Source organism: Bos indicus x Bos taurus, chromosome 1 (assembly GCF_003369695.1).
Source record: "Bos indicus x Bos taurus breed Angus x Brahman F1 hybrid chromosome 1, Bos_hybrid_MaternalHap_v2.0, whole genome shotgun sequence".
Lineage (NCBI taxonomy): Eukaryota > Metazoa > Chordata > Mammalia > Artiodactyla > Bovidae > Bos > Bos indicus x Bos taurus.
Window position 1 is genome coordinate 147,333,406 of NC_040076.1, and position 27,219 is coordinate 147,360,624.

The following is a 27,219-nucleotide window of genomic DNA, read 5'->3' on the forward strand; positions in this document are numbered from 1 at the left end:
TCCAGCCTGTGTTTCATCCAGCCCAGCATTTCTCATGATGTACTCTACATAAAAGTTAAATAAGCAGGGTGACAATACACAGCCTTGATATACTCCTTTCCCAGTTTGGAACCAGTCCATTGTTCCATGTCCAGTTCTAACTGTTGCTTCTTGACCTGCATACAGGTTTCACAGGAGACAGGTAAGGTGGTCTGGTATTCCCATCTCTTTAAGGATTTTCCACAGTTTGTTGTGATCTACACAGTCAAAGGCTTTAGCATAGTCAGGAAGCAGAAGTAGATTTTTTTTGCAATTCTCTAGCTTTTTCTATGATACAACAGGTATTGGCAATTTGATCTCTGGTTCCTCTGCCTTTTTAATTCCAGCTTGTTTATCTGGAAGTTCTCAGTTCATGTACTGTTGAAGACTTGCTTGGAGAATTTTGAACATCACTTTGCCAGTGTGTGAGATGAGTGCAATTATGCAGTAGTTTGAACAATCTTTGGCATTGCCCTTTTTTGGGATTGGAATGAAAACTGACCTTTTCCAGTCCTATGGCCACTGCTGAATTTTCCAAATTTGCTGGCATATTGAATGCAGCACTTCAACAACATCATCTTTTAGGGTTTTAAATAACTCAGCTGGAATTCCATCACCTCTACTAGCTTTGTTCATGGTGATGCTTCTTAAGGTCCACGTGACTTCGCATTCGAGGATGTCTGGTTCTAGGTGAGTGATCACACCATCATGGTTATCCAGGTCATTAAGATCTTTTTTATATAGTTCTGTGTATTCTTGCCACCTCTTCTTAATATCTTCTGTTTCCGTTAGGTCCATACCATTTCTGTCCTTCATTGTGCCTATCTTCTCAAGAAGAGTTCCCTTGGAATGTCTCATTTTCTTGAAGACATCTCTAGTCTTTCCCATTCTATTGTTTTCTTCTATTTCTTTACATTGTTCACTTAAAAAGGCTTTCTTATATCTCCTTGCGATTCTCTGGAACTCTGCATTCAGACGAGTATATCTTTCCTTTTCTCCTTTACCTTTTGCTTCTCTTCTTTTCATCTATTTGTAAGGCCTCTTCTGACAACCACTTTGCTTTTTTGCATTTCTTTTTCTTGGGAGTGGTCTTGATCACTACAGCCTGTACAACGTTAGAAACCTCAGTCCATAGTTCTTCAGGCACTCTGTCTATCAGATATAAATCCTTGAATCGATTTGTCACTTCCACTGAAAAATCATAAAGGATTTGATTTCAGTGAATGGTCTAGTGGCTTTCCCTATATTCTTCAATTTAATTCTGAATTTGGCAATAATGAGTTCATCATCTGAGCCACAGTCTGCTCCCGGTCTTGTTTTTGCTGACTGTATAGAGCTTCTCCATCTTCAACTGCAAAGAATATAATCAATCTGATTTTGGTATTGATCATCTGATGATGTCCATGTGGAGAGTCATCTCTTGTGGTGTTGGAAGAGGGTGTTTGCTATGACCAGGGCGTTCTCTTGGAAAAACTCTGTTAGCCTTTGTCCTGTTTCATTTTGTACTCCAAGGTCAAGTTTGCCTGTTACTCCAGGTATCTCTTGACTTCCTACTTTTGCATTCCAGTCCCCTGTGAAAAGGACATCTCCTTTTGGTGTTAGTTCTAGAAGGTCATATAGATCTTCATAGAACCATTTGACTTCAGCTTCTTCAGTTTCAGTGGTTGGGTCATAGACATGGATTATTGTGATATTGAATAGTTTGCCTTGGAAATGAACAGAGATCATTCTGTTGTTTTTGAGATTGTTTGAGATTGCACCTAAGTACTGACTCTTTTGTTGATTATGATGGCTACTCCATTTCTTCTAAGGAATTCTTGCCCACAATAGTAGATATAATGGTCATCTGAGTTAAATTCATGCTTTCCTGTCCATTTTAGATCACCGATTCCTAAAATTGTCGATGTTTACTCCTGCCATCTCCTCTTTGACCACTTCCAATTTACCTTGATTCATGGAACTAACATTCCAGATTCCTATGCAATATTGTTCTGTACAGCATTGGATTTTACTTTCACCACCAGACATATCCACAACTGGGTGTTGAGTCCACTTTGGCCCAGTCTCTCCAGTACTCTTGCCTGGAAAATACCATGCATGGAGGAGTCTGGTAGGCTGCAGTCCGTGGGGCTGCAAAGAGTTGGACATGACTGAGCGACCTCATTTTCACTTTTCACTTTCATGTATTGGAGAAGGAAATGGCAACCCACTCCAGTGTTCTTGCCTGGAGAATCCCAGGGACAGAGGCCCCTGGTAGGCTGCCATCTATAAGGTCTCACAGAATCGGACATGACTGAAGCAACTTAGCAACAGCAGTAGCAGCAGCAGCTTCAATCTTTCTGGAATTATTTCTCCACTCTTCTCCAGTAGCATGTTGGACACCTTCCAATCTGGGGAGTTCATCTCTCAGTGTCATATCTTTCTGCCTTTTCATACTGTTCATGGATTCTCAAGGCAAGGATGTTGAAGTGGTTTGCCGTTCCCTTCTCCAGTGGACCACATTTTTTTTCAGAACTCTCCACCGTGACTCGCTCATCCTGGGCCGCCCTACATGGCACTGCTCTTGGTTTCCCTGATTCAGGCAAGGAGCTTAACTGAGGAGGATCTTGATTTTTCTGCCAGTTCTGTAATAACCATCTTGATAGTTTTTTAATAAGAAAAAGAAGCCTGGTCTCTTTGCTATCTCAATGTGTACTGGTTTGCATTATTTTTGTTCAATCTTTTTACACTTACAAAAAAAATCTATTTAAACTTCACATTCTTTTTCCTTTGAATGGATCATGTGGGCATCAGGGAGACCTCAGGGGCTTTTGGGGTGGATAAGACCAATAACAGGAATTGCTAATGTGGTTTCTATTGAATGTGATGGATTCATTAGGTAAAATCCTTTGATAAATCGAGACTACTACATTTTTACTCCATTCGTCTTTGTCTTTTGGATTCCAGGGCGACATTGCTGACAGTTCCACTTTGAGCTAAATGAGCAGCCTTGCTTGAAGAAACTGGTTTAAGGGACTCTCACGAGCCCTTGCATTTGCCTTGAAGTCACACTGAAACTGCTCTGCACAGAAGAGCTCTCAATCTCCCCAGTGAGTCACAGCAATGAGACCCAAGCTTCCTCCCTTTCACATAGTAAGTCAACCTAGATGCAACCAGCATGGTCATTAATATCCCAGTCATATTTTTCTTTTACAATCAAATGGAAAGTTTTAATATATATAATATACATAAAAGAGTTATACTCCACAACCAAGTGGGATTTATTCCAAGGATTCAAGGCTGGTTTAACATGCAAAACTCAAATGTAATATGAACTTTCTAGGTGGCTCAGCAGTAAAGAATCAACCTGCCAATGCAGGACATGTGGGTTATAATCCTGGGGTCGGGAAAATCCCCTAGGGAAGGAAATGGCAACCCACCCCAGGATCCTTGCCTGAAAAAATTTCATGGACAGAGGAGCCTGGCAGGCTACAGTCCATGGGGTCACAAAGAGTTCGATGTGACTGAGTGCCTGATCCCACACCCATCTATCTAACCTGTCATCTGTCATTATCTTTCAATTTCTATCCATCTATCTATCAATGAGAGGGAGATAGAAATTGGGACAGAGTAAGCAAGAGAGAAGGATCTTGTATCACTAGCATGTCACATCCTCGACCCTCTGTGGCTTCAGTTCTTTTAAGCCACTCCAGTTGTGACAATTTGTCCCCGCAGCCCCAGGAAATGAATACATCAGGTGACAAGGCTCAGCAGAACCCAGAGAACAAATGAATCTGACAGTTTGTTCAGAAAGGCTGGGAGTAAGCTTGTCTTGGCCAAGTCTATGAAGAGCGGAGGTCCTGCTCAGCAGTGTGTGTTCTCTGTGAGACTAAAGCTTCTCAGATCTATGTTGTTCAGATTTATTCATAACTGCTCTTCCTGGCTGCACCCATATGCCTTTAAGGAGTTCACCTCCTCCTGCAAAGGTATCCACCCTTGGGCTCCCCTGTGAGCCTCTGGATAGAAAGAATAATGCTCTTATGGTCCTTATGGCCTCAGCATCCAGGGCCACGTCCACCACATACAGGAGCTTAATAAACATCTGCCAAGTGGACCAATGGAATCAATCTGTGATCAAGAGTCCTCCTTGGAGCATACACGCATTTCACAATAACTCCTGTGTCTCCTTTCCAGCTCTTTCCCTAAATACCTCCTCCAAGTGGGCCTTTTCGGAGCCAACATGGTGTCAGGCCCACTCCCTGACCTGATCAGGCTTCATCACATAGAGCCCTTAGCTGCCAAGTGGAGGCTGTGAAGCACACCATGCTCTCCTCTTGCATTTTCACAATCAGGGCTATCCTTTCTTTGTTTAAAATCCTACCCCTTCAAATCTCAGCTCAAATGCAGTGACTTCTAGGAACCCTTTCTGAATTTCCTAAAGCAGCTTTGACCTTCATCCTCTACTGCATTATGGAAACCCTTAGCTTTGAAGCCTTTGACTGTGTGGATCACAACAAACTGTGGAAAATTCTTCAAGAGATGAGAATATCAGACCACCTGATCTGCCTTCTGAGAAATCTGTATGCTGGTCAGGAAGCAACAGTTAGAACTGAAATGGAACAACAGACTGGTTCCTAATTGGGAAAACAGTACATCAAGGCTATATATTGTCACCCTGCTTATTTAACTTATATCCACAGTACATCATGTGAAATGCTGGACTGGATGAAGCACAAGCTGGAATCAAGAATGACAGAAGAAATATCAATAACCTCAGAGATGCAGATGACACCACCCTTATGGCAGAAAGTGAAGAGCCTCTTGATGAAGGCAAAAGAAGAGAGTGAAAAAGTTGGCTTAAAGCTCAATGTTCAGAAAACTAAGATCATGGCATCCAGTCCCATCACTTCATGGCAAATAGATGGGGAAACAGTAGTAAAAGACTGTTTTTGGGAGGCTCCAAAATCACTGCAGATGGTGACTGCAGCCATGAAATTAAAAGACGCTTGCTCCTTGGAAGAAAAGCTATGACCAACATAGACAGCATATTAAAAAATAGAGACATTACTTTGCTAAGAAAGGTCCATCTAGTCAAAGCTATGGTTTTTCCAGTAGTCATGTATGGATATGAGATTTGGGCCATAAAGAAAGCTGAGCGCCGAAGAATTGATGCTTTTGAATTGTGGTGTTGGAGAAGACTCTTGAGAGTCCCTTGGACTGCAAGGAGATCTAACCAGTCAGTCCTAGAGGAAATCAGTCCTGAATACTCACTGGAAGGATTGGTGCTGAAGCTGAAACGTCAATACTTTGGCCACCTGATGCAAAGAACTGAGTCATTGGAAAAGACCCTGATGCTGGGAAAGATTGAAGGCTGGAGGAGAAGGGGACAATAGAGAATGAGATGATTGGATGGCATCACCAACTAGATGGACATGAGTTTGAGTAAGGTCCAGGAGTTAGTGATGGACAGGGAAGCCTGGCATGCTGCAGTCCATGGAGTCGCAAAGAGTCAGACATGACTGAGCGACTGAACTGACTGACTGACTAGCTCTGAAGCCTAGCTGTGTTCTTTATGCTGGTGATGGAGGAGGTGATGATATTGATATTATTGAGCCCCTCAATCATGTCCTTCCCTTCATCATTCCAAGTATCCAGTTTTATTGTAATTTCTTGCTTGTCTGCCCACTATGTTAAGAAGCTCCAGAGGACAGAAGACAAGTCTTTTCCCCTTGAAATCTGCAATATCCACCTGCCATGCAGAAGGCATTCAACCAGTAACCCCTAGAGAAAAGTTTGTGCTCTCCATTGAACCAGGGGTCAGCTAACTATGACGCACATGCCAAACCCAACTCATGGCCAGATTCTGTATAGTGAGTGAATGGATTGGAGACTGACTATAGATGGCCTCACAAAGCCTACTGTATTTACTCTCTGATCCTTTACAGAAAAGGTTTACTGACCTCTACCCTAAGCACACAAACATGGTCTGGCTTGTATAATAATTTCGCTGTGGTTGCAGTTTCTTATCTGATGACCTCCTTTCAGCTTACCCAGAAATTCTCCCAAAGACTCGGGAACAGATCCAACCCAGACAGCCTGGATGGAGAAAATGCTAACCACCCTCCAAAAGGAGGCACTTTCATGTTTTCAAAGTATCTGTCAGTACCTCAGATTTTAAAGTTTCTCCCTAAGCCATTGTAAATGGAGTCTACAATTTCAAAAGCATTATCACTTCAGAGGAAGGCAGACTCACTTCCCTTGCCTGTGCAGCCAAGCTGCTATAAGACCCCTGGTGGGAAGTTAAGTTTCTCAAAGAGAAACCAGTAACTGGGCTGAGCTGATACAAGTAGCTCTTCCTTATCCACAGAGTATACGTTCCAAGAGCCCCAGTGGATGCCTGAAACCATGGATATGGACTGAACCCTATTTATACTCTTTTCCTCTCTACATACATAGATATCAATAAGTTTAATTTATAAATTAGGCTTGGTAAGAAATTAACATCAGTTCCGTTCAGTTGCTCAGTTGTGTCCTACTCTGCGACCCCATGGACTGCAGCATTCCAGGCCTTCCTGTCCATCACCAACTCCCAGGCTTACTCAAACTCACGTCCATTGAGTTGGTGATGCCATCCAACCGTCTCATTTTCTGTCGTCCCCTTCTCCTCTCTCCTTCAATCTTTCCCAGCATCGGGGTCTTTTCCAGTGAGTCAGTTCTTCACATCAGGAGGCCAAAGTATTGGAGTTCCAGCTTCAGCATCAGTCCTACCAATGAATATTCAAGACTGATTTCCTTTAAGATGTACTGGTTGGATCTCCTTGCAGTCCAAGGGACTCTCAAGAGTCTTCTCCACACCACAGTTCAAAAGCATCAATTCTTCGGCACTCAGCTTTCTTTATGGTCCAACTCTCACACCCATACATGACTACTGGAAAAACCATGATTTTGATCAGATGGACCTTTGTTGGCAAAGTAACTGATAATAAATAGAACAATTGCAACAATAAACTATAATAAAAGTTACGTGAATGCCGTCTCTCTCTTTCTCTCAAAACATCTTATTGTACAAACTTAATGCCTTTTACATCCTAAGTGTTAACTGTGCACTGTGGCCATAGTTTTTGCACTTTGAAGTGTTACAGCAAAATCAAAACAAGTTCTTTTTCCTTCTTCACCATTTCACAGATAAAAGAGTCCTGCTTACCATAGATCTGAGCAACACCAGCATGTGATTTCTTTTCTTTCCTTAAGTTGAGAGCATTCACCTTTTCACTTAAACAAAGTACTTTAAGGCTTATCTTCGGTGCAGCTGACTTGAGAGCATCACTCTCTTTGAACTTTGAGGCCATTATTGAGCAAAATAAGGGTCCCTTGAACACAAACCCTGTGCTACCACAACAGTGATCTGATAACCAAGATGGCTACTAAGTGACTAAGGAGCAGGGTGCTCTGGACAGAGGGATGATTCACGTCCCGGAAGACATGAATCTGAGCATGGGATGGTGCAGATGGCGTGAGATCTCTTCATGTTACTCAGAACAACTTAAACCTTAATGAGCTGTTTATTTCTGGAAGTGAAAAAGTCACTCAGTCGTGTCCCACTCTTTGCGACCCCACAGACTATACAGTCCATGGAATTCTCCAGGCCAGAATACTGGAGTGGGTAGCCTTTCCCTTTGCCAGGGGATCTTCCCAACCCAGGGATCAAACCCAGGTCTCCCGCATGGCAGGTGGATTCTTTAGCAGCTGAGCCATGAGGGAAATTCTTATATCTAGAATTTTCCATTTAATATTTTTGAACCCTGGGTGACCACAGGTAATGGAAGCTGCAAAATGCAAGACCACGGCTGGTGGGGGTTGGGGGCTTGGATTTGCTGTGTAGGAAACGTGTCTGCAGCATGAGGAAGGGAACCCAACGCTGTGCAGACGAAGTGAAATCCACCCAAAGTGTGGTGTGTTTTGTGTGTGTGTGCGTGAGCACACGTGTGTATTCACACTGCATGTAACCAACCTGGCTGGTCTGAACTGTGTTCTAGGGTTGGGCGATTTCATTCTTCTCCACTGGGGAAAACCTCGTTTCCATAAGCCCTTCCAACTTGCCTATCTTTGTGTTTGCATTACTTCCTTGTTGTCCGTTTTTATAAGTAAAACTTTTCTCTAATGATGACTGCATCTCCCTAAAAGCGTCTCCCGAGTTCTTTTCAAAGCAGCTGGATCCATCTTAATATTTTCCCGCCGTAATTGCCTCAGGCCAATTTCTTTTAAAGGAATTAAAAATGCAAATCTAATATTCTAATTGCATAATAGGATCATCTTGGCAGCTCGATCAATACTATCTCCCACTGTCAATACTATGGCCAGACTGCGTGGATGTCAGAGCCCACTGGTCTCACTTTATCACTGGCCCCGTGGCCCATCCACATCCATAAGATGTGACATTTTATGGGTGGCCTTCCATCAATCAGCTCTAATATTTGAGCATCACAGAGAGGCAGGTTGTCATCTCAGCATCCGCCTTGCCCTGTACCAGACCGCACACAGATGAATCCTTCATGGTTCCCAGGACTAAGTTAAACAGCAAGAAAGAGCCTGGTTGACAACCACCCACAGGATTGTTTTTCCAGGTCACCATGCAATGGAATTGGGGCTTTCCAGGTGGCCCCAGTGGTAAAGAACCTGTCTGCCAATGCAGGAGATGTAAGAGATGCGAGTTTGATCCCTAGGTTGTGAAGCTTCCCTGGAGGAGAGCACAGCAACCCACTCCAGGATTCTTGCCTGGAGAAACCCATGGACAGAGGAGTCTGATGGGCTACAGCCCACGGTGGGGTGGGGGGTCACAAAGACTTACCATGCACATACATTCAATGAAATTAGAAGCAAAGGACCTACCCCCAAAGGACAAGTCACCCCCAGAGATCCCCAATCTGTCAATGCAGTTACAGATCATTACTGATGACACAGGCCTGGAGTCAGGAGACTCTGGCTGAGAGATCCAGCCCAGCCAGTCTTCAGAGGTCCCCTTGAGCAAGTCATCTAGGCTCTAGGTGCCTCAGTTTCCCCTTCTATAAATAACCCTGTTCACCTAGGCTGAATGTTAAGGTCCCTGTCAACCTAAAACTTATTTTACTTCTAGAAGAGTAAAGCTCATACTCTGAGTAGCAAGAATGAGGAATATTGTCAGTTGATTAAGATAAGAAACATCATTACTACTTCTGGGCTATTTGCCAATTAACATTAGAAACATCATAATTAACACATCATACAAATTCTCCTTCCATTAAGAAGTTTTTTCCAATAGATCTCCTTCACCCTCTCTCTCAGCTGATTTTTTTTTAAGTTTCAAATACCATACAATTTGATCCAAAACACAATCATTCAATTTACCCACCTCAGCCAGAAAAAAGTGCTTGTGAAAGCTATGTCAAAGATCGTAAATTTCCTTAAACAGATCTAAGCAACTGGAGTGTAGCAAAACTTTAAGTTCTTATTAAATCTGATTATAGAGCAAACTGATTTAGAATAGTAATTCAGCCAAAGTCTTTTAGATTCTCTGAAGAACACCTTTCCAAAATTATGACAGCACACAGTAAAATTCAAAAAAAAAAATTGTTTTTTTTTTTTTTGGCTTGAGAGAAAAGTGCTCCGTGTATATCTGTGGGAGTCTTACATGTAACTATAGTAAAAATTGTTATTTATGTGCTTTTTTTTGTAGTTTATTCAATTATCGGTTTTCCAATATAGGTTGGGTCTTGTGTAAGGACCCAGCACACATGCTAACTGAGGCTGGGGGACGGTCAGAGACATCCCCAGGAATTACCAGGAGCCATGAAAGTGACAGAAGACTCCAGGATTGTTCGAGAAAACAGGAAGGAATGCAAAGGTTCTGAAGAGTTGAGGCGGCAAAGGGTTCCGTTTTCAGAAGGGGTGGAGGGAGGACTTGGAGACAGGGAGGAAGTGGGGGGAGAGGCAGGGTTATTCTGTGAAATACAGACCAGTGGGCTTGATATTGATCCTTGGCAGAGCACAAGGACGAATCGTGACGGGTTGATCTGTGCGCCTGGGGACGAGAAAACAGGGACTGCCAAGAGGCTGCCGACTCCTAGACAAGCCATCCCAATCTAATCTCGTTTCCTCTCCTGATAGGGTTATTAGGCTGGTTGATCAGCGGATCTGGATTTCAGCAAGGCACTTGACAGAGTCGCTCAGGATATTCTTGTGGACAAGAAGGAGAAATGGGGATGGGACCAGGGGACGGTTAAGTGAATTTGTAACTGGTTGAACAAGCGTGTCCAAAGCGTTGATTAATAGAGTGATGTCAGCCTGGGAGGAGGGAGCTGTGTGCCCTGGGGCTCTGCGTTTTGCTCTGTTCTGTTTAACCAGCTTATCAGTGTCTTGAGTGGTGTTGTAGGAGGCAGGCTTGTTAGAACACGGAAGGACATAAATACGGGGTCAGTAACATTAAACAAAAGAATCGTGATCCAAAATGTTCTCCTCCTGCTAGTCCAATGGCGCCCAACACCTTAAAGAGGAAAAGTAATAGAAATGAGTGCACCATCCTTTAATTAATTCCCAAATCAATAATAGCACAATAGAGAATGTTGGCTTAGGAGCAGTTCAAGGAGAGAAGACAGAGTTCCAGGCCCAATATACTCCTGTAACTGTGGTAGTCAACAGCAAAATCTAAGGGGTCTTGGATATCATCACAGATTTCCAGGCCCCCTCTAAAAGTAGCCGTGATCTTGCTAGCTGGTGGGCTGGTGGAGAACCAGGTTCAATCAGGCACTGTATTTAAAGGCCAAGTAAGAGAAAATTGACTTCCCTGGTGGCTCAGACAGTAAAGCGTCTGCCTGCAATGCAGGACACTGGGTTCAATCCCTGGGTCGGGAAGATCTCCTGAAGAAGGAAATGGCAAGACACTCCAGTATTCTTGCCTGGAAAATCCCATGGACAGAGGAGCCTGGTGGGCTACAGTCCATGGGGTCTCAAAGAGTCGGACACGGCTGAGCAACTTCACTTTCTCTTTTCAAGAGAAAAATCCATAGAAGAAGAACAATGCGAGTGAGAGCTGTGGCTACCATACTAGGTGAGGGATGGCAGACGAGGCTGGTGATATCTACCCAAGGAGAAGCAAGATGGCAACCTGCTAATATCTGGGTCGCTAACAGCGGAGAAGGCAATGGCACCCCATTCCAGTACTCTTGCCTGGAAAATCCCATGGATGGAGGAGCCTGGTGGGCTGCGGTCCATGGTGTCGCTAAGAGTCGGACACGACTGAGTGACTTCACTTTCACTTTTCTCTTTCATGCATTGGAGAAGGAAATGGCAACCCACTCCAGTGTTCTTGCCTGGGGAATCCCAGGGGCAGGGGAGCCTGATGGGCTGCCATCTATGGGGTCACACAGAGTCAGAGACAACTGAAGCGACTTAGCAGCAGCAGCAACAGCAGAGGAAGAATGAGAAAACACAATTTTCACTGCTCCCTAAAGGTGGAGGGAATTACAGACGACCAGAGAGAGACAGAGTTTCAGGACAACCTAAACACAGATGTTGCCCCGTGAGGGACTGAGTTCTCAACTCTGAGTTTCCAGTATTGAGTTTACATGCTGGGTTTTGAGGGGACTATTTTTTTCTGAAGTGAGAATTGCCCTGCGTGATTCTACAAGACAGATGTTTGATGTATGTAGATATGTGGACAGGAGAATTACCATAAAGCCTGTTGATTAAATCTAACACACAAGTACTAGCCAAGTATTACTTCAAGGTACTTTGTATACATAGGGAAAATGTGATGGAAAACTAAAAATTATCATGACATCCTGCTTTCCCTGAAGGAATGTGGAATCTAAAGACATATAAGTGTGTATGTGCTGCTGCTGCTGCTAAGTTGCTTCAGTCGTGTCCGACTCTGTGGGACCCCATAGATGGCAGCCCACCAGGCTCTGCCGTCCCTGGGATTCTCCAGGCAAGAACACTGGAGTGGGTTGCCATTTCCTTCTCCAATGCATGAAAGTGAAAAAATAAAGTGAAGTCACTCAGTTGTGTCCAACTCCTAGTGACCCCATGGACTGCAGCCCACCAGGCCCCTCCGTCCATGGGATTTTCCAGGCAAGAGTACTGGAGTGGGGTGCCATCGCCTTCTCCGAAGTGTGTATGTAATTGGCTTTAAATAAAAGACAAAATGAAAGAGATTGCAATCGAGGCTCAGGAGAAAAAACAAAGATGCTGAAGGATATTCATTGGAAAGACTGATTCACTGGAAGGAAGAATATTCATTGGAAGGAATATTGGAAACTCCAATACTTTGAAAATACAAAGTATTGGAAACTCCAATACTTTGCCACCTGATGCGTGCGAAGAACTGACTCATTTGGAAAAGACCCTGCTGCTGGGAAAGATTGAAGGTGGAAGGAGAAGGGGATGACAGAGGATGAGATGGTTGGTTGGCATCACCAACTCGATGGATATGAGTTTGAGCAAGTTCCAGGAGCTGGCGATACACAGGGGAGCTTGGTGTGCTGCAGTCCATGGGGTGGCAAAGAGTTGGACACGACTGAGCAACTGAACTGAACTTAACTGAAGAATAAGGAGAAGATCACCCGTAACTTTAAGCTGGGTTTGGACCATCAGAGACAGCTGCAGAGACAGGTAGCATTTGACTTCTGTGAGAGCCGAAATTCCAGCCCCAACTGCAGGCAGCTCCACTGCAGCTCTACCGACACCCCTAAGTGTCTGCATCTGCCTCCAGGTTTTGCCTTTTGAAGCTTCTTGTCCATGCTGTCACCCACTCCAGTATTCTTTCCTGGAGGATCCTGGGGACAAAAAGGCCAGTGCGACTTCTCTCACGACTCGCACAACTAGGCATGAACATGCCCATCTATGCTGTTACTTTACCTGGGTTTTGTTCTCTGCCCACACCTGGCCACTTGGCAGCTTCTGAACTCCTTGGCTTCTCTGCTTCCCTGTCACCCTCACAGCCATGAGGGACTCGCCTCCACCCTTCTGTGCCCCAGCCCCGCTCACTTTCACATCAGACGGCGCCCGGGCACAGGGTATCACTTCATCACCTCTGCCATGCTCTGTGGTTCAGAAGCAAGTTAGAGGTCCCACCCACACTCAGGGAGAAGGGATTAGACCAGGCATGAACACCAGGCCATACCAAGGTCTGTCTGTCATGCAGACCGCACAAGAGTCATTTTAGACACCTGGAGCCAGGAGAGGAATGATGGGACAAAGACTGACAGTTCATTGCAGGGCAGTGGGCAGGGGAAGTTAGGAAGGCGCCGGGTTGGCCCCGGGGGCAGCCTTTATAAGTGCCCGTGTTTTCCTCTCTGCTCTTGCACAGATCTATGGCTTTCTGTCATATGAGTGTAGCAAAGGGACAATTTAGGCACGGCGTAGTCACCTCTGAAGCTTCCCAGGTGGCTCAGTGATAAAGAATCCGCCTGCCAATGCAGGAGACACGGGTTCAATCCCTGGGTCAGGAAGAGCCCCTCGAGGAGGGCATGGCTACCCGCTCCAGTATGCTCCCCTGGAGAATCCCATGGACAGAGAAGCCTGGTGGGCTACAGCCCATGGGTTGCAAAGAGTTGGACACGACTAAGCAACTGAACAGCAACAGTCACCTCTAAGGACTGTTTAGTGATCACTAACTAACTAAAAGATGGTGACTACTTTTATGCATGAGCAAGTGCCTAGCACAGCAGGGTAAGGCCAGGCAGCCCCAGGCTGGAGTTCCCATCTTGACAGTTCTGGAAACCTCGCACCCCTGCGGTCATTAATCCACCCAGCGGTGGTGACTGATTCTGCTGGGATTTACAGGTCTTGGCCCTCACATGGGCCCCCAGCCTGTGGTTAAGTAACTTTATCCCCCCAGCCATGTGTTTACACATGGGAATTCCTGGACATTACCAGCTGCTTAGACAGAACCTTTTATTTCCAGCGGTTTGAACTCCACTTTGTACTCCGAGCTCACTGGAGCCTCTCCCTCATAATGCAAGGTGCCCCCTCCCCTGAGAACCAACCATTTAAAAATTAATCACCCTGATGTTTCTTTCCACAGCGAAGATCCTTGTTCTATTTATTTCCCTCTCCTTAAGACCTGCCCCTGGAGATGTCAAGGGAAGACTGTGGATTTTGTTATTTTCTCCTGCTGTAAAGTGGTCTGAAAACTGCATAGAAGATAATCAGGACATACTGCTAATCCCGGGTATTTCCTCTCTCCGAACCTGGCGCCTCTTGGGGGAAGTGGTGTTTCCATCAGTGAGTAAATGCCATAAATCTGGTGCCCTTTGGAGTACTGAGTAACCCTGAGAGTAGCTCTGTGATAGGCTGCCAATGGCCATAATCCTCAGTTCTCCATATACTCACACCTTTGCAATGTGACTTTGTGGCTTTTCCCATCAAGAAAGATCTCCTCTCCAGACCTTGATTCTGGGTCTTTGTTAGAACTTACTTCAACCAAAAGAATGAAGTAGAAAAGACAGTCTGTCAGTCAGGGGCCCTGGCACCAAAATGCCTTGGGTACTTCAACCCCTTGGACTCCTGCAAAGACTAAGCCCAGGCTAGACGGCTGGAGAATGAGACCACATGGCACAGAGACTTGCCATCCCTTCTGTTGTCTTTTTAGACTAGCCAGGCCCCAGCCAACCCAGAAACTGATGGGTGACGAACCTGAACAAGACAAGAAAAACTGCCCAACGGGGCCCAGTGCATACTGCCAACCCACACACATGTGAGCAAAGCGGACAGCTATTGTTTTTGCCTACCTTTGCTCCATGGAAGACAAGCTATGACAAACCTAGAGAGCATATTTCACATCACTTTGCTGACAAAGGTCCGTATAGTCAAAACTATGGTTTTTCCAGTAGTCATGTATGGATGTGAGAGTCGGATCACAAAGAAGGCTGAGCACCAAAGAATTGATGCTTTTGAGCTATGGTGTTGGAGAAGACTCTTGAGAGTCCCTTGGACTGCAAGGAGATCCAACCAGTCCATCCTAAAGGAGATCAGTCTTGAATATTCATTGGAAGAACTGATGCTGAAGCTGAAACTCCAATACTTTGGCCATCTGATGTGAAGAACTGACTCATTTGAAAAGACCCTGATGCTGGGAAAGATTGAGGGCAGGAGGAGAAGGGGATGAGATGGTTGGGTGACATCACTGACTCAATGCACATGAGTGTAAGCAAACTCTGGGAGACAGTGAAGGACAGGGAAACCTGCATGCTGCAGTCCATGGGCTTCAAAGAGTCAGACACGACTTAGTGACTGAACAATAACAAAATTTGGAGTGCTTTGTTATAGTAAGAGCTAACTGATCTAGGCTCCATAGTTTATCAAAATAAACATCAGAGTTCCCAGTGTGAAAGTATAATGAGGCAAGGACGTCTACGAATGACGTCTCAACCTGACTCATTCTCAAACACCCAGCGGGCTGGTGATGTCTTTTTTCCTTCTCTCACTAAGTCTTTGGGGACCATTTTCCTGAGCTACCAGCACCATACTTTGAAACTGGAAGAAAAAGACCACTGGGGGATAAGTCGAGTCTCCATATCTTCTCCTTTCAAAAAAACCTTACAAAATGTTTTTTTTTTAAATTTTATACTTGGATGATTGCCTTCAATTCCTTGTTTCATAAGCTTTTATTCTCCCGATGAGCCATGACAGCATTGATTCTAACCTATGATTGCCGGTGAGATATTAAACCTTATAGATTCGAAATTCAGGATCAGTTGCAGATTGGATACTCGGCATATTTTGAAAAGGCATGATTTTATTCTTCTGGTCACAAAGTAATTGCAGCTTCACAACATTCTTTCTTTCTTTCTTTCTTTTTTTTTTTTTTTGGTAGATGGAGTCCTTCAAATCAGCTTTCTTATTTTTACCACCCCAGAATTGCTAAATGCCTTATGTTGACTAACCAATTAACTTACTCTTCCAAATGAAGTATGCATGTTTCTTACTAATAAGTATGCTAGTGTGCAAACACACATTGTTTCCATTAACTACACATTACGATTCTTTCACATCTTCGAAACAACAACAAAAACCTCACTGGCTATATGTAAATCTGAGAAAAATCTAGTAGAATAGTTTTTTTCAAATCAGCAGTTTATCATTAGCTTGATGTGTCATTGAAGGTATCCCACTGTTCCCCAAGACTCTCGTAAGCTTAAAGCTCATCCCAATACCTGGCTACTACTGAAGTTCTTTCTTCTTAAATTCTCTCAGAAAATAGAGAGCCACACTGCTGAAATAAAGTTTCTCAGGATGACTCAAGTCTTGGGGTTGACAATGTGCTGTCTAAAACTCAAGTTTGGGCTTCCCAGTTGGCTCAGTGGTAAAGAACCCACCTGCCAATGCAGGAGATGGTTCCATCCCTGATGTGGGAAGTTCCCATTTGCTTTGAAGCATCTAAGCCTGTGCACCACAGCTATCAATCCTGTGCTCCATAGCACATGCTCCGTAACAAGAGACACCACCTCAAGGAAAGCCCATGCGCTGCAACCAGAGAGTAGCCCCCACTCACAGCAGCTAGAGAAAAGCCTGCAGCACAACAAAGACCCAGCACAGTAAAAAAATAACTAATTTTTTAATTAAAGAGATAAAACCCAGGTTCATCTAAAGATACAAAGACCTCAAGATATGCATCCAATTGGATACTTATTTCTCAATTTCTAACTCAGAGCTGCATTTCTCTTAGATAATTAGTTCAGTCGCTCAGTCACGTCCAACTCTTTGCAACCCCATGAACCACAGCACACCAGGCCTCCCTGTCCATCACCAACTCCCGGAGTCTACTCAAACTCATGCCCATTGAGTCAGTGATGCCATCCAACCATCTCATCCTCTGTCTCCCCTTCTCCTCCTGCCATCAATCTTTCCCAGCATCAGGGTCTTTTCAAATGAGTCAGTTCTTCGCATCAAATGGCCAAAGTATTGGAGTTTCAGCTTCAACATCAGTCCTTCCAATGAATATTCAGGACTGATTTCCTTTAGGATGGACTGGTTGGATCTCCTTGCAGTCCAAGGGACTCTCAAGAGTCTTCTCCAACACCACAGTTCAAAAGCATTAATTCTTTGGTGCTCAGCTTTCTTTATGGTCCAACTCTCACATCCATATATGACTACTACTACATTTCTCTTAAGCATCCAAAAATATATACTCCTCTCCAAAACACAATTATTAAACATTTTTTTTCCTTGAAAACAACTTCAGTAGCAACATTTTTATTGAAGTACAGTTGATTTACAATGCTGTGTTTGTTTCAGGTGTACAGCAAAGTGATTCAGCTATATATATATATATAGTTGTACATACATATTATTTTTCAGAGTATTTTCCATTATAGATTATTACAAGGCTTTGAATATAATTGCTTGTGCTATACAGTAAGCCCTTGCTATTAATTTATTTTATATAGAGTGATATGTCTCTTAATTTGAAACTCCTAATTTATCCCTCTCCTGCTTCTCCTTTGGTAACCATAAGTTTGATCTCTGTGTGCGAGGCTCTTTCTATTTTATAAGTCCATTTGTATCATTTTTTTAGATTCCACTTATCAGTGATATCATATATTCATCTTTCTTTGTCTGACTTACTTCACTTAGTATGATCATCGCTAGGTCCATTAATGTGACTGTAAGTGACTGTTTCACTCTATTTTATGACTGAGCAGTGTTCCATCGTGTATATGGACCATGTCTCTGTCCATTCGTTCATCAGTGGACATACAGGTTGTTTCCATATTAAACATTGTAAAGGAAGTATATAAACAAGCTAAAAACATTCCTTAAAATATACACTTTTACATAATGTGAAAGTTGCTCAGTCATGTCCAGCTCTTTGTGACCCCTTGGACTATAGGGTCCATGGAATTCTCCAGGTCAGCCTACAGGGATGGGTAACCTTTCCCTTCTCCAGTGGATCTTTCTGACCCAAGAATCAAACCGGGGTCTCTTGCATTGCAGGTGGATTCTTTATCAGCTGAGCTACCAGGGAAGCCCTATATAAGCCCTATACTATATAATAGGTCAGATGGTAAAGCATGTGCCTACAGTGCAGGAGACCCAGGTTCAATCCCTGGGTCAGGAAGATCTCCTGGAGAAGGAAATGGCAACCAACTCCAGTATTCTTGCCGGGAAAATCCCATGGATGGAGGAGCCTGGAGGGCTACAATCCAAGGGGTCGCAAAGAGTTGGACACAACTGAGCAACTTCACTTTAACTTTATTAGACTTAAAACACATTTGCCCTGGTGTATTCTACATAGACAGCAAAACACAGAATCTCCCCATTCTTGCCCCACTGGCAGTCACTGCTTAGAACCCCTTCCCTTTCCCCTCTTGGAGCTCCTACCTCAACTCTGACCCTCACTTCTCATCTCTAACTGACATTCACCTGACTTAAAGGAACCTCAGCCCACCAAACCCCACATCCCCATGGAATGGTAGGGTCAGTCTCCTGCCTTCCCTGCCTTCACACTAGAACTGTGAAACTGACTTCCAACACAAAATGTCCATAGAGGGTTGGAGGGTCCCTTTTGAACTGTCAGGGAACTGTTTTATGTCATTATTCTCAATTGATTCTTGGACCCATTCCTGCATTCCTCAACTGGCACTCACTGATCTAGTCTGACATCTGCAAGGCAGATAGAGAAACAAGTCCAAGTTTAGTTCAGCATTACTTCGCTAGCATGTGAAACGAGTGCTATTATGGTAGTTTGAAAATTCTTTGGCATTTCCCTTCTTCGGAATTGGAATGAATACTGACCGTTTCCAGTCCTGTGGCCACTGCCACTGCTCAGTTTTCCATATATGCAGGCATGTTGAGTGCAGCACTTGAACAGCATCATCTTTTAGGATTTGAAACTGCTCAGCTGGAATTCCATCACCTACATTAGCTTTGTAAAAGTAATTAATACAAAGTAATTAGCTTTGTATTAGTAATGCTTCCTAAGGCCCACTTAACTTCATACTCCAGGATGTCTGGCTCTAGGTCAGTGACCACACCATCATGGTTATCCAGGTCATTAGATCTTTTTTGTATAGTTCTTCTTGGTACTCTTGGCATCTCTTCTTAATATTTTCTGCTTCTACTAGGACCTCGCTGCTTCTGTCCTTTATTGTGTCCATCTTTGCATGAAATGTTCCTTTGGTATCTCCAGGTTTCTTGAAGAGATCTCTAGTCTTCCCCATTGTATTGTTTTCATCTATTTCTTTCATTGTTCACTTTCTTTCCCTGCTATCAGTTGGGTCTATCTTTCCCTTTCTCTTTTGCCTTTTACTTCTCTTCTTTTCTCAGCTATTTTTAACACTTTATTAGACAACCCCTTTGCCTCTTTTCATTTCTTTTTCTTGAGGATAGTTTTGATCACCACCTCCTGTACAATGGGACAAACCTCCATCCTTAGTTCTTCAGGCCTTCTGTCTACTATCTTTAATCCACTGAATCTATTTGTCACCTCCTCTGTGTAATCATAAGGGATTTGATTTAGGTCATACCTGAATGATCTACTTTCTTCAATTCCCAACTTTCTTCCATTAATTCTGAATTTTGCAATAAGGACCTCATGATCTGAGTCATAGTCAGCTCCAGGTCTTGTTTTTTGTTTTTGTTTGTTTGTTTTACTGTATAGAGTTTCTCCATCTTCAACTGCAAATAATATAATCAACCTGATTTTAGTATGGATCATCTGGTGATATCCACGTGTACAGTTGTCTCTTGCATTCTTGGAAGAGAGTGTTTGCTATGACCAGGATGTTCTCTTGGCAAAATTCTGTTAGTCTTTGCTCTGCTTCATTTTGTACTCCAAGGCCAAGCTTGCCTGTTACTCCAAATATCTCTTGACTTCCTACTTTTGCATTCCAGTCCCCTATGATGAAAAGGACATGTTTTTTTGGTGTTAGTTCCAGAATGTCTTAAAGTTCTTCATAGAACTATTCAACTTCAGCTTCTTTGGCATTAGTGGTTGGGGTATAGACCTGAATTACTGTGATGTTGAATGGTTTGCCTTGGAAATGAACCGATGTCATTCTGCTTTTATTGAGATTGCACCCAAGTACTGCATTTCAGATTCTTCTGTTGACTTTGAGGGCTACTCCCTTCCTTCTAAGGGATTCTTGCCTACAGTAGTGGATATTGTGGTTATCTGAATTAAATTTGCCCATTCCCATCCACCTTAGTTCACTGTTTCCTAAAATGCCAGTGTTCACTCTTGCCATCTCTTGCTTGACCACATCCAATTTACCTTGATGCGCAGACCTAACATTCTAGGTTCCTGTGCAATATTGTTCTTTACAACATTAGACTTTACTTTCATGACCAAACACATCCACAACTGAGCATCATTTCTACTTTGGCCTATCCTCTTCTTTCCCTCTGGAATTATTTCTCCACTCTTCTACAGTAGTATATTGGACACCTACTGGCCTGGGGAGCTCAACTTCCAGTGTCATATCTTTTTACCTTTTCATACTGTTCATGGAGTTCTCAAGGCAAGAATACTGGAGTTTTTTGCCATTCCCTTCTCCAGTGGACCAGGTTTTGTCAGAACTCTCCACCATGGCCCATCCACCTTGGATGGCCCTGTAGAGCATGGCTCATAACTTCTTTGCCATCTGAGCCACCAGGGAAGCTGCAAGTAAATGTATAAATAGAGCAAAAGCTCTCAATACTGTCACCAGTTTATTAAGGAGTCTCGGAACATGGGGTTACAAACACAAAATGGTTTCATCTCTTCCAGTCATTGCCCCTTTCACTTTTCCCTGTTGAATCTTCCTTTTAGCACACCTTCACGGTACCCTTGGCAGACTCCATATCTTTCCAGTCCCTGGTGTGCTCCAGAGCTTCAGTCTCAATCTTGATGTAAACCCCTGCCTTCTTTACCTCTATGCAGACTTGAGCTGGGACTCTAAATCCTGAAGGGTGGGGGGATCTGCAGCCACAAGGCCCACTCACTCCTGCCAGAGCTGTCAGTTGACTACTCACTCAGCTGACTCAGTGGACACATCAGCTGACTCAGTTGACATGTTGACTCACCTAAGTGAGTAGACTCAAGTTGACATGTCGACTCACCTGCATGGCCACTGATGACATCCTATCTTGGGTGGTTCTTGTAGCTCTATTGGATACCTGGCTTATGATTCTTCTGAGTGGCAGTATCCAAGTGCTGGCTTTCTTGTGGGGCACATGTCTGAGCTTTGAAGGCTTTGTAAACTCCCTTCTCCACCCCTTCCTATTGCATTGCCCTGATATTTTGAACCTGGTCCTGGGTTGACCCTTTTTCACCCCTTCTTCATGTTCCTTATACCAGAGGGAAATCTCAAAACCTCTTACTGCTAGAATTCCTGTACCTGATGGAGACCCCACTTAACAGGTACCAACAAGATGGCTCAAGCTCAGCTTCCTTTCTAGGATGTCCATTGACCCACAAGAAACCGAAGCTGAGCCTGGATGAGAGCCGGGTTTGGTGGAGAATGGATCCATGCATCTGTACAGCTAAGTCCCTTCACTGTTCACCTGAAACTATTCAACATTGTTAATCAGCTATACCCCAATGCAAAATGTTTTTGGCATTAAAGAAAATAAAAATTATATTAAAAAAAAAGAAACTCAGACTGCTCCACATCCAACCTCTGCCTCCCCTCCCATGTCTCTCAGAGGCAAATCAGTAAGTTCAATTCTTAAGCCAACGTCCAGCCAGGGAAAGCAAGTCTCCCTTTGTTTGGGGCATTTCCAATCTTTTAGTATTTCCCTGGGTCGTTTCACTTGTCTTCATGGTGAGAGGTTCTATCTCTTACTCTTATGTCTTCCTTCTTCCCTCCCCAGGTTAATTAGAAACACTGAGCAGAGGTGCTGGGTGGTGGCTGGTGATGGGCTGGGTGGCCAACAGAAAAGCCCCTACTGAACCTCTTGGTGTTTGGCTCCAGGGCTTCTGTAGCAGATAACCAAAAATGGGAGGGGCTTAAACAACGGAAATGTGTTCTCTTGTAGTTCTGGATGCTGGAAGTCCAAAACTGAGATGCTGGGACAGCCACAGCCCTGTGAAAGCTCTGGGAAAGGATCCTTCACTTCTGGCAGCTTCTGGTGGCTTCAGACATTCCTTGGCTTGTGGCAGCATCACTCCATTCTCTGCCTCTGTCTTCACACAGCTTTTTTCCCTCAGGCTCTGTTGAGGCCACTTCTCTTCTTATAGTGAAAGTGAAAGTCGCTCAGTCATGTCCAACTCTTTGCAACCCCACGGAATAGTTCATGGAGTTCTCCAGGCCAGAATACTGGAGTGGGTAGTCATTCCCTTCTCCAGGGGATCCTCCCAACCCAGGAATCAAACCCAAGTCTCCCACATTGCAGGCGGATTCTATACCAGCAGCCATCATGGAAGCCCTTCTCTTCTTATAAGGACCCCAGTAACTGAATTTAGGGACCACCCTACACCAGTATCACCTCTTCTTGACTAATTATATCTGCAAAGGCCCCATTTCCAAATAAGGTCACACTTGAATGTTCCAGGTGGTCATGAATTTTTGCAAAACACTATTCAACCCAGTACACTCTTGTTACGGAGCTTCCCTGGTGACACAGTGGTAAAGAATCTACTTGCCAATGTAGGAGATTCAACAGACTTGGGTTTGATGCTCTGGGTGGGGAAGATTCACTCTAGCATTCTTGCTCAGAAAATCCCATGGACAGAGGAGCCTGGTGGGCTACAGTCCATGGGGTCGCAAAGAGTCAAACAGGAAGACATGACGGAGCAACTGAGCACGCGCACATACACACACAATCTTGTTACAGAAAACTTCTAGGTCATTTACCTGAGATGCAGAAGAAACAGACAGAAGCTTTGAGATGTGTCTTGTTCCACAGAGGGCTTCAAGGGAGAGAAATGATGATGATGGTGGTGGTGGTGGTGGTACAGGATTAACTCAGGCCCATCAGTGAGATCTACCAAAAAAAAAAAAAGGAACAAAAGGTGGAGGGAAGATAGACAATAATACATCATGAAGATTGCTGGCTAAAAAGACGTCCAAACTACCCTGGACCCAGGGATGACCAGCTCCTTACTCCCCAGCCCCCAATCCCCTTCCCTTCCCTTCCCTCCCTCCAACCACTGTCCCATAAGTGACCATGCCAGCCACCCCCAGCCCCCACAGCCAGCCCCTCACCAGGAAGGGGAGAAGCTACATCCTGCCCCTGGAAGGAGGTGTTTGCCCAGCACTTATTAATACTCCTGATACACTTTCACTGGGAGTGAACATACCAGGGGTGTTTCTTCTCACCCCACTTGGGATCCTGCCATTCTCTGTATGAGGAAAAACACCCTAATCCCCAAAACTAACTTCTAAATCTACCCTTCCAGAAGGTAGGGATTCTCTATATCACCACCACTAGAAAAGACTGTTTATATTACAACAGTATAAACTTTGAAACATCCAACTTCATACATCAAGCCAAAGGGAGTATCTTGAAGAATGAAAATGTAACCCAGGAGAACTCTACTCATTCATTTTTCTAATTAAAAGAATGTTTAAAACTTAGTTTATATCCTCCCCCCCCCCAAAAAAAAAATTGTGACAAATACTTCCTTATATGTACCACTAACTTTTAAAGTTAATTATTCTAAATAAATAAATGTATCATCTTCAAGATTAAAAACAAAATTGCATTTAGTAATTTTTGATGGCCTCTGGAAATGTTATTGAGGTTTGATTTCACTTCAATTAGATAGTTTCTTACAATGGCATATTTTAATAAATGTTAAAATGTGATTCTTCCTTTTTAATTATTAGACATGAGCACAGACTCTGAGCAGAAGCCTGGGTTCTGTTCCAGCTCTTTTTGTGTCTAGGTTAACCTGGCGAAATAACTGCCTCTGTAAGCCTCTGTATTTTCATCTGGAAAATGGGTTTAATGTTGTAACCTACCTCAAAGTGTTATAATGAGATTGAATGAGTTAATGCATGTAAAGCTCACAGAACAGAATCTGAAACACAGCCATCATTACCTAGTTCTGCTGTTGTAATTTCTTAGGAGGCCTTGTCTGCCTGGTCTTTTCTCTCTACACTCTAAGTTTCCAAAATACAGGGGAAAAAATACCAGCTGTTCTCTCTCCCCAAGCCCTCAGCATGGTGCTCAGCAGAAGCTGGTTACTTCCAGCGCTGTGGTTGAAGCTGTGGAATCATTTACTTTCTTGTGGCATTTTGATACAGTTGAGAATTATTGATCTTGGTTTCTGGGAACAATATGGTTACACAGCGGATACTTTTAGACCAAATTTTGTTTTCTCCTAGAAAGATGAAGAATCACAGCCTCCCAGCCTTGACACAGAGGAACCTTCAGTTGAGAGTCAGGATCCCCCAACTCTCCTCCCATTTCTGCCACCTACTAAGTTATTCTTTTTTGTGTATTTATTTTTGACTGCTCAATCATGTGATTATTTTATTATATATATATATATATATATATATATATATATATATACACACATATTTTTTAAACTTTTTATTTTGTATTGGGCTATAGTGGAGAAAGCAATGGCACCCCACTCCAGTACTCTTGCCTGGAAAATCCCATGGATGGAGGAGCCTGGTAGGCTGCAGTCCATGGGGTTGCTAAGAGTCGGACACAACTGAGCGACTTCACTTTCACTTTTCACTTTCATGCATTGGAGAAGGAAATGGCACCCCACTCCAGTGTTCTTGCCTGGAGAATCCCAGGGATGGGGGAGCCTGGTGGGCTGCCGTCTATGGGGTCGCACAGAGTTGGACACGGCTGAAGTGACTTAGCAGCAGCAGCAGCAGCAGCATAGCGGATTAACAGTTCGTTTTAGGTGAACAGCGAAGGGATGCAGTCATATATATGCAGGGATTCCCTGGTGGCTCAGACGGTAAAGCATCTGCCTGCAATGTGGGAGACCAGGGTTCGATCTCTGGGTCGGTAAGATCCCCTGGAGAAGGAAATGGAAACCCACTCCAGTACTCTTGCCTAGAAAATTCCATGGATGGAGGAGCCTGGTGGGCTACAGTCCATAGGGTCACAAAGAGTCAGACATGGCTGAGCAACTTCAGTTCACTTCACTTCCCTGGTGGCTCAGCTGGCAAAGAATCTGCCTACAATGCAGGAGACCCAGGTTTGATCCCTGGGTGGGGAAGATCACTTGGAAAAGGGAATGGCTACCCACTCCAGTATTCTTGCCTGAAAAATTCCATGGACAGAGGAGCCTCGCAGGCTGCAGTCCATGGGGTTGCAAAGAGTCAGACAAAATTTAGCAACTAACACTTTGGAGTTCCATACCAGAATGACATACACTGGATGGCTTAAATGACAGCCATACATATGCATGTATCCATTCTAAGGGATCCTTTTTTTAAAAATCGCTTTTTCCCATACAGAAGTTCTCCTATCTGGACAGAAAAGTTCTTCCTGTGAGATTATATGATTAATAACAGCCCCAGTAACAGCGACCTCACCTCTATCACAGTCCAGGCATGAGTGCTTTCGAATTACCAACTCCTTCAGTCCTATGGATATAGTTCCCACACCAGGAATATATAGAGTTTCCACTCTCACTATCCCCATTCTACAGCTGGGCAAACTGAGGCCCAGAGCCCACTGCTGGTACCTGGCAAGTCCAGAGTCTGACCCAGTGGTGCCACTTCCAAGTTCTTCAGCATGTGCAGGACAATCAAGTACCTACTGCACTTCCTGGAAAGCTCAGCTCATGCTGGACCCAGCACCCTCCAGCCTCTGTGACATCACTAAAAGAGTCCCTCAACTCAGTCCTTCAAGAAGCAATTCCATTTGCTCTCTTGAAACTTTCCTGAGTCTTGGTGCCAACAGCCATCACTCTTACTAAGACACATATTTTAACCCTGAGACTGACGTGGCCATCACGGTGCTCTGAGTTGGTGTCTGTGTTTTATATGAATTGTCCCACCTCCCCAGGCACTCAATTACCCTCCAGTGTGAGAGACTGTGTCTTCCTCTATCAGCATCTCCCTGCTGGAGCACACAGTAGGCTCAGTAAATACCATCACAAGTCAGAGCCTTGCCCACATGTGGCTCATGGTCTGCTGTCATCCCTTGATTTAGCTGAGAGGAGGTGGGCAGTGGGGGTGGGAGAAAGCTGCGGCTCCTGAATTCACTGTGTGGGAAGAGGATGGAGGAGCATAGTGAGCCAAGACCAGCACTGGGAGAGGACCCCAGTTATTCAGGGAAGATGAGGAGCTAAGACAAACCAGGCCAATTTCTGAAACAGGATGTAAGAATGTAGCACCAGATGGATACCGAGTTGCTACAGGAAACTCCTGAATGTAGGAACACCCAGTCTCACAAGAGTCGCCTAGGAGGAGCAATGCATCACTCACGAAGCCTTTTCCACCTTTACCTTTGTGAAATATTAATAGCCCTGGCTGGCCTTTGTTCTGCTGACCATGGACACAGAACCTGTCCCTAGGGAAGGCAGACTCAGAGCCCAGGATTGAAATTCCATCAAGCCTTTGGGTCAATGGAAATCCTTTAAGCTATGACAATAACTCAGGCCCACTCTTTTCTTCATTTAATTCCAGAGGCTTGGAGGGAGTTTTATCCATGGGGCAGAATTCTATTTCATTTCTAACCCCACACAACGTGACTGTGGAGACCAAAAGCTCACCAGCAGAATCAAGGGTTTACAATGTACAGGCCACTTACTGTAGGTGGCTGTAGCAACAATGTCGTGTACTGGCCCCAGTGGCTCTCAACCCCACGGCCTGGGAGTAAAGTTCATTTTAGGATGTATACCAAGTGTGTACACACGAAGAGAGGGTTAGATCTTTCTGTATGTCCGGTTTGAAGCTCTGTGCACTGGATTGTTAATATCAGAAGATTATCTGAATGTCCATGAACATGTCTCAACATCAGTGCTATCTGGAAGTGCCCACTAAACTCACACAAGACAAAGCTCGCAAGAAGAGAGAGAGGAGAGGAGATGCTTCTGATAGAAGCTACGGAAGCCTAGTGGTTCAGGAAAAAAAGCCCAGCTGCAAAGACAGAGTTGGAAAGTGGGAACTGTTCCTTGTGGGGCCCCAGAAACCCCAGCAAGAAAGGGCAGGCTCAATGCCAGTTCCAAAACAGCAACAGGGAATGTGTGTCCAACTCTCAAGCATTTGGTGGTTTACCTGCATCCCGTGTGTTGACCAGATGTTCTTCACTGAAGCCGACTCTGTGTGATTAAAGGGCATCTAG

The 27,219-nt window shown here is 44.2% G+C and overlaps 1 long non-coding RNA gene across 1 annotated transcript in view; it reads right to left on the reverse strand.

The window, feature by feature from the left end:
• The window catches only part of LOC113896378, a 39,540-nt gene extending 16,606 nt beyond the window's left edge, over nt 1-22,934 (reverse strand). The window contains exon 1 of the long non-coding RNA XR_003512028.1: nt 22,809-22,934. This is a non-coding gene — a long non-coding RNA (uncharacterized LOC113896378). The remainder of the gene's footprint in view (nt 1-22,808) is intronic.
• Between the last annotated feature and the right edge of the window lie 4,285 nt (nt 22,935-27,219).